Raw genomic sequence first — 5,910 nt, 5'->3', positions numbered from 1 at the left:
TATATATATACAGATAAATACAACTTTAATTTGTTTGGCAAAATAAACCGAACTCAAACTATAGGTGTTTTGCATAGATGTAATTATATTCTTTGGCTGTTGATCCATAAAACTAGAAATTCTTAAACTCTTCAGAGAGTAAAACAAACAAACAATTGGACAATTAAATGTGAGGTGCTCTGAACATCAGACTTTAGTTGTGTATTATAAAGTGGCTGTGATGGAGTCAGTAAAACAATCAGTTGCTATATGTGTTGAGTGGATCCCCTCTTTTTCTGAGTTGTCAGCCGCTAGAGGAGGAAGACTGAGCAGGATGGGAGCTTCTCGTAACTATGGCAACATATGCCCGTCCAATCATTAAGCCCATGCGATAGTTGCTGGGGAGACATTCTTCCACAGATGAAAGGACAGTGGCAGTATTAGAGACTGAATTTCCTATGCGTTTTCCTGAAGATCTAGATAAGGTGTCATGGATTAGCCTACCGCATGTCAAAACCCCAGACTGGAAATTGGGCCGTCTATATTTATTATGAATAAAGTAATATGCATTTATTCTACAACCTGTGAATAATATACATGTAACTTTGTGATTGCCAAATGGCTCATGTCAGAGAAAATGTTAGTCTAAATCAATGTAGATTAAAAGAGCTCAAATCAGTGAGGTTAAGCTTGGATTGGAGGAATGAATATTGCCTGTCTTAGACCTGAAAGGCTCCTGCATCATTAGGCATTTTTCAGAGAGGTTAGTAGGTTAATGAAAGCAGCTGAAGGAGAGGCACAGCCTTCGAGCGAAACAGAAACGGAGCGCGACCTGCTGAAAACATTATATCTCTCTGTTTAAATCAGGTTTAGAGGTTGAACAGGAAGCAGGAACTGAGTATAGAGATACTGTACACTGATCGCAGTGATGTGGTGGAATCCGAGTGGTGGATTTTTAACATTCGGCAGCATGTGATAACCTTTATTTTTTAGTGAGTAAAATGTCTGCTTTATTCAAATTAAAGTAGCAAAGCTCTTTTTATTTCATATTTCTATATTATTAGATATTATGTAGAATAACATAACACTGCAATACTTACTATACCATATACTGTACTGTACTATATAGTATATAATACTATAAAATAATATAATATGTACTTATTTAATTAATACTTTAATATTTTTTATATTTAATATAATTTTTATTATATCAAATATTTTATTGTAAAAAGAGTTAGAAGTGGCTGTTTTGCTATAGATCACTCATATTTTATTAGATAGTAATATAATGATCAAAATAAGCAGTATACTTTTTATTGTTTTATTTATTTATTTTTTAAATGGGATACAGTGACAGTTTTATTTATACATACAGTTTGTATGTATATTGGTTGGATGTACAGTAGTGACATTATGAGCAGAATAAAAAACAAAAAATTGTAGATAACCAAAAGGTGGAGTCTTTGTGGGTGCAGTGTTGTCATTAGTTACTGCATTTTTACTCAAGCTTGGGAATATTAAATTATGCACTAGATAGACAACAGAAGATATGTACTTAAGGGGAAATGCTTAAGAGTTACTCTCACTTCTGAGGAAACCTCAACCCCTTGGATTTATTTATCTGTCGTCAACATATGCATAATTTCATTGTCATTCCCTTGATTTCTTGCTGTTACTCACTGACTCCACAAAAGACCATCTGGTTGCTCAGCGGAGGGCCGTGTAGGGCCCTGAGTGGACTAATTGCTTCCTCTTCTCTCACTAAACTCTCACTCCATCTTTCATTGAGTCAAAACAGCACATTAATTACAGTTGATGAGTTTCCTATTAGTGCCAGCAAGGTAGGAAAGAAGCGACGCAGTAGGTAGAAAGAGGCACAGACAGGTGTTGGCCAGAAAGAGAAGTGGACTGTTGACATAGACAGAGCCACATGCTGTGCTGTGAATCATAGAGCATAATCTACAAAGCCATTCAGGTGATATTACTGGCATAATCATGAATTGATGTTGAAAAAGCTGATGACAATGTAGTATAATATGTATTATAGATCACTGTTTATATGTAAATTAAAATTCTCACATACAGTGAGGTCCAACAGTCTGAGACCATTTTTCTAATTTAAATGCTTTTTTCTTTGAAAATTATTTATCAGCATACATTTTTTTAATATAAATATACAATTGAATGACAACAGCAACTTTTTGAGCTGCATGGTTATTGTTCTTATTTTACATCTTAATGCAACTTTGCATAAAAAATTTCAAAATGTAAATCTTGAAAAATCTAAAACATTTATATAGTTATATTTTTTCTTTAGAAATAATACGTATTACCAGGTTTAAATTACATGTTGAATGTACATTCCCATAGATATTTCCTGGTAGTCTCAGACTTTTGAACCCCACTGTATAAGTATAATTATTTTTAGAAAGGGTACTAACATTATTATATTTTTTCTTTCAGTGAAAGAGGACAACAGTGACAGAGAGAGTGAGACAGAGATGTCTACCTGTTACTCTGGCTTACCTCACCATGTGTTGAGGAACTAAAGATGATAAAACGTAATTGTAACACTTGATGCGATAAAAAGAAAATCCTAGGAACAAAAGTCTGGAGGGATGAAGCATGGAGTAGAGGAGAAGGGGCAATAGGAGTGTACTGAGTGTTCCGGGGTACTGGAAAGTCCTGAAGAAGGGAATTTTAATTGCATCTGTTGGCTGCTGATAAATACATTATCAGTCATCCCTCCCGCTGGTCCTTAATCAGGTCTGTTTTAATGACCACAGTTCTGAGCAGCAAATGCCTCAACACAGTGAATAAAAGAGAGAGAGAGAGGATGACAGTCCGAAACAGTATATATGAATGACATTTCCGGAAATATAGCTTGAAACAAGCTAACGTGTCAGTTCTGCTGTGGAATTTTCTTTTTTTATTATTTTAAGAATATTGTGATTTAAAGCAGGTGTTTTTAATGTGAAGTACTCCGTGATGATTGGCCATTTTAAGACACACTTGTACTATGAAAGTGTGATATTATGAAGATAAACATGTTATCTTGTATATCAAATTATTGAAATATTATTTGAAAAATAGTATCTGTTCTGCTAGATACATAAATTTGAAGAGAAACATAATCAATTAAATATTTTCAATTAAACTCACATTTATTTTTATTGCGTTTATCATAACGCCCTAAAATGACAAAACTTTTTTCTCTCTCAAATTATTTTCACAGACCCCATAGATGTTATTTTATCTTTGTAATTTAACCATTTTACTTTTTATACATTTTTACAAAACTCATTATTGCTTTTTCTACTCCTCTCAAATATGATCTAAATAACTGAACGTTCAGTAACAGTTTTTAGTGAAGCTAGCTGATATTTAGGAGGGCTAAACTGGCTCTCCATGTGCTCCTTATTTAAACATGTACAGTAGATACTCCAAGCCGTCAAAACCCCTAGTCAGTTTTCACCAGCCCAAACAGACACACCTTACCTCAGAACAGGATCCTGAAGCCAACTTGAAGGAAGCCACACAACACCAATTTGATATAGACTTTACTATTAGAATTGATATTAGTCATGCCTTCCACATGACACGAAGATGGTCTTTACAGGTTGTCTAAAAGTGACTTGGACAGCCACACAAATAAGCAATCTCACACCTCAAGCGTTTTGTATGGGACCCTGCTGTCTCTAGGGCAACCGTGGAAGGTTTAGGTTTGCTATGGCAACTGTGAAAGAGGACGTTCCTCCCAACAATCTCTCAGCCAATGAACTGCTGTTCTAAGTGCCATTCAGAACTGAAATGTTCTTCACTAATTACTTGACCACTCCATTTAAAAAGCATTTAGATTCCTCTGATCAACCCATTTCAGTCAATCAAAAATGCATTAGCTTAATTATATTTTTGTTGTGATTTTTCTCATTCTTTCATTCTCATGACACAATCCTATGGAAATAGTGTGAGGGGAAAAAAATCCTCACTTCGGGACACATCTGTATTTTTAATTTCTCTATTTTATATAACTGGCGTAGATACTTTGTTTTTGCATTCCACCAGCTAATCGGTCCATTGATACAGAAATATATTTAATAAAGTCTCTGAATGTGCTCTCACACTGCTCTCACTTCATTAATCTATCTGGCCTTTCAGCGCCTCTGCAGAGACCAGCAGTGACTGGTTCATCTCTTTCTAAAAGGCCTCTGGTTATATTGTTCATGCTGAGCCTCGAAGAGCTCCATCATCCTCATCTGTCCAGTTGAGCTCAGGATTATTGCCTTGTGGTCAGGGATACAGGAAGTAGGCACGGCTCCAGAACAAAGCACGGGCCCTCTGGGTCTTCGTTCATGCTGTCTCACCCTCTTAGCCTGTGCCCTCTCTCAGTACCACGTGGCCCAGCGTGCATGTCTGTTTGCTATATCTCGGTGAAGAGCTGTCGGTTTGGGAACTCCATGAGCCAGCAGCATCATATGGGATAATGAGTCCTCGTTTCATTAAGCAGCAGCTATTCTTTGACATTTAGGTCAGAAGTATCACATATTGTGCTTGAAATAGAGACAATTAGAGAAAAGTACCATTGGTGCACTTCTAACTTAACTGTTTTTTTTCTGTTTAAATATTCTTATATTGAAAAAATACCTGTTCATGTTTGAGGCTGTCGTCCTAAGTGAGAGCAATGTTCATTCTTGTAAAAATCCTCATTGTTTTAGTGCAGGATTTTGGTTTTGGATTTGGTTCACACAATAGGCCTATAACCTGATTTTATTATCGTAATTTTGACTTTATTCTTAAAATATTATGACGTTAATCTTATTTTTCAACATGGTACTAAAATGCCGGCGTAGGCTATTTGTACTGCATGCACAATCTTGGCACAGAAGCCCAAAAAACAAAAACAAACAAACAATAAATAAATAAAATACTAAGGTTACTACTAAATTAGGGCTGTCGCGATTCGTCGATTGTATTCGACTATTCGATTTTTTAAAATCCTCGATTGCCTCATTGCTATTATATATGTATTTTAAGTAATTTTAAAGGCTATTGTTCGCTTACATATTTTTATTACCACAAAAAAATTAATTATAATTTTAGTGCACTATAAGTGGGGAAGTTGTGGTCTAATGGTTAGAGAGTCGTACTCGCAACCCAAAGGTTGCGGGTTCGAGTCTCGTACCGGCAGGGATTGTAGGTGGGAGGAGTGCTGATTAGTCATTACTATATTTAAATATATATACACACACTGGTAGAATATTTAAATATATAGATTACATTATAATGCACATTTTCGTGAAGTCGTGGCCTAATGGTTAGAGAGTCGGACTCCCAAAGGTTGCGGGTTCAAGTCTCGTACCGGCAGGGATTGTAGGTGGGGGGGGTGAATGTACAGCGCTCTCTCCCACCTTCAATACCACGACTGAGGTGCCCTTGAGCAAGGCACCGAACCCCCAACTGCTCCCCGGGCGCCGCAGCAAAAAAATGGCTGCCCACTGCTCCGGGTGTGTGTTCACGTTGTGTGTGTGTTCACTGCTGTGTGTGTGTGCACTTTGGATGGGATAAATTCAGAGCACTAATTCCTAGTATGGGTCACCATACTTGGCCACATTTCACTTCACTATGAAATCTGTTTTGTTTCAATTTTCATTTTTCTATACTCCGTTTTAATGGTTAAATGAAATTTTATTAATCAAAAAGCCTGTCTAATTAATTGAGTTTTACAGTTTTATCTTGACCAAATTCTGTTCTTCACCTCCACGTCGTGCATTCAAATCGTTTAATGCACAGCTAGCCGTTGATTATCCCTTACATAATATATATGTTAATGTTTAGATTTTTATTTATGCATATGTATATGTTAATATTAATATATTTTAGTTTTTTTTTTTGAGCAACTGGAATGGTGCCCCCACCTGGGAGTTGGTG

Source organism: Sinocyclocheilus rhinocerous, unplaced genomic scaffold (assembly GCF_001515625.1).
Source record: "Sinocyclocheilus rhinocerous isolate Xijiao unplaced genomic scaffold, SAMN03320098_v1.1 scaffold662, whole genome shotgun sequence".
Classification (NCBI taxonomy): Eukaryota; Metazoa; Chordata; class Actinopteri; order Cypriniformes; family Cyprinidae; genus Sinocyclocheilus; species Sinocyclocheilus rhinocerous.
This window is presented reverse-complemented; position numbering follows the sequence as displayed.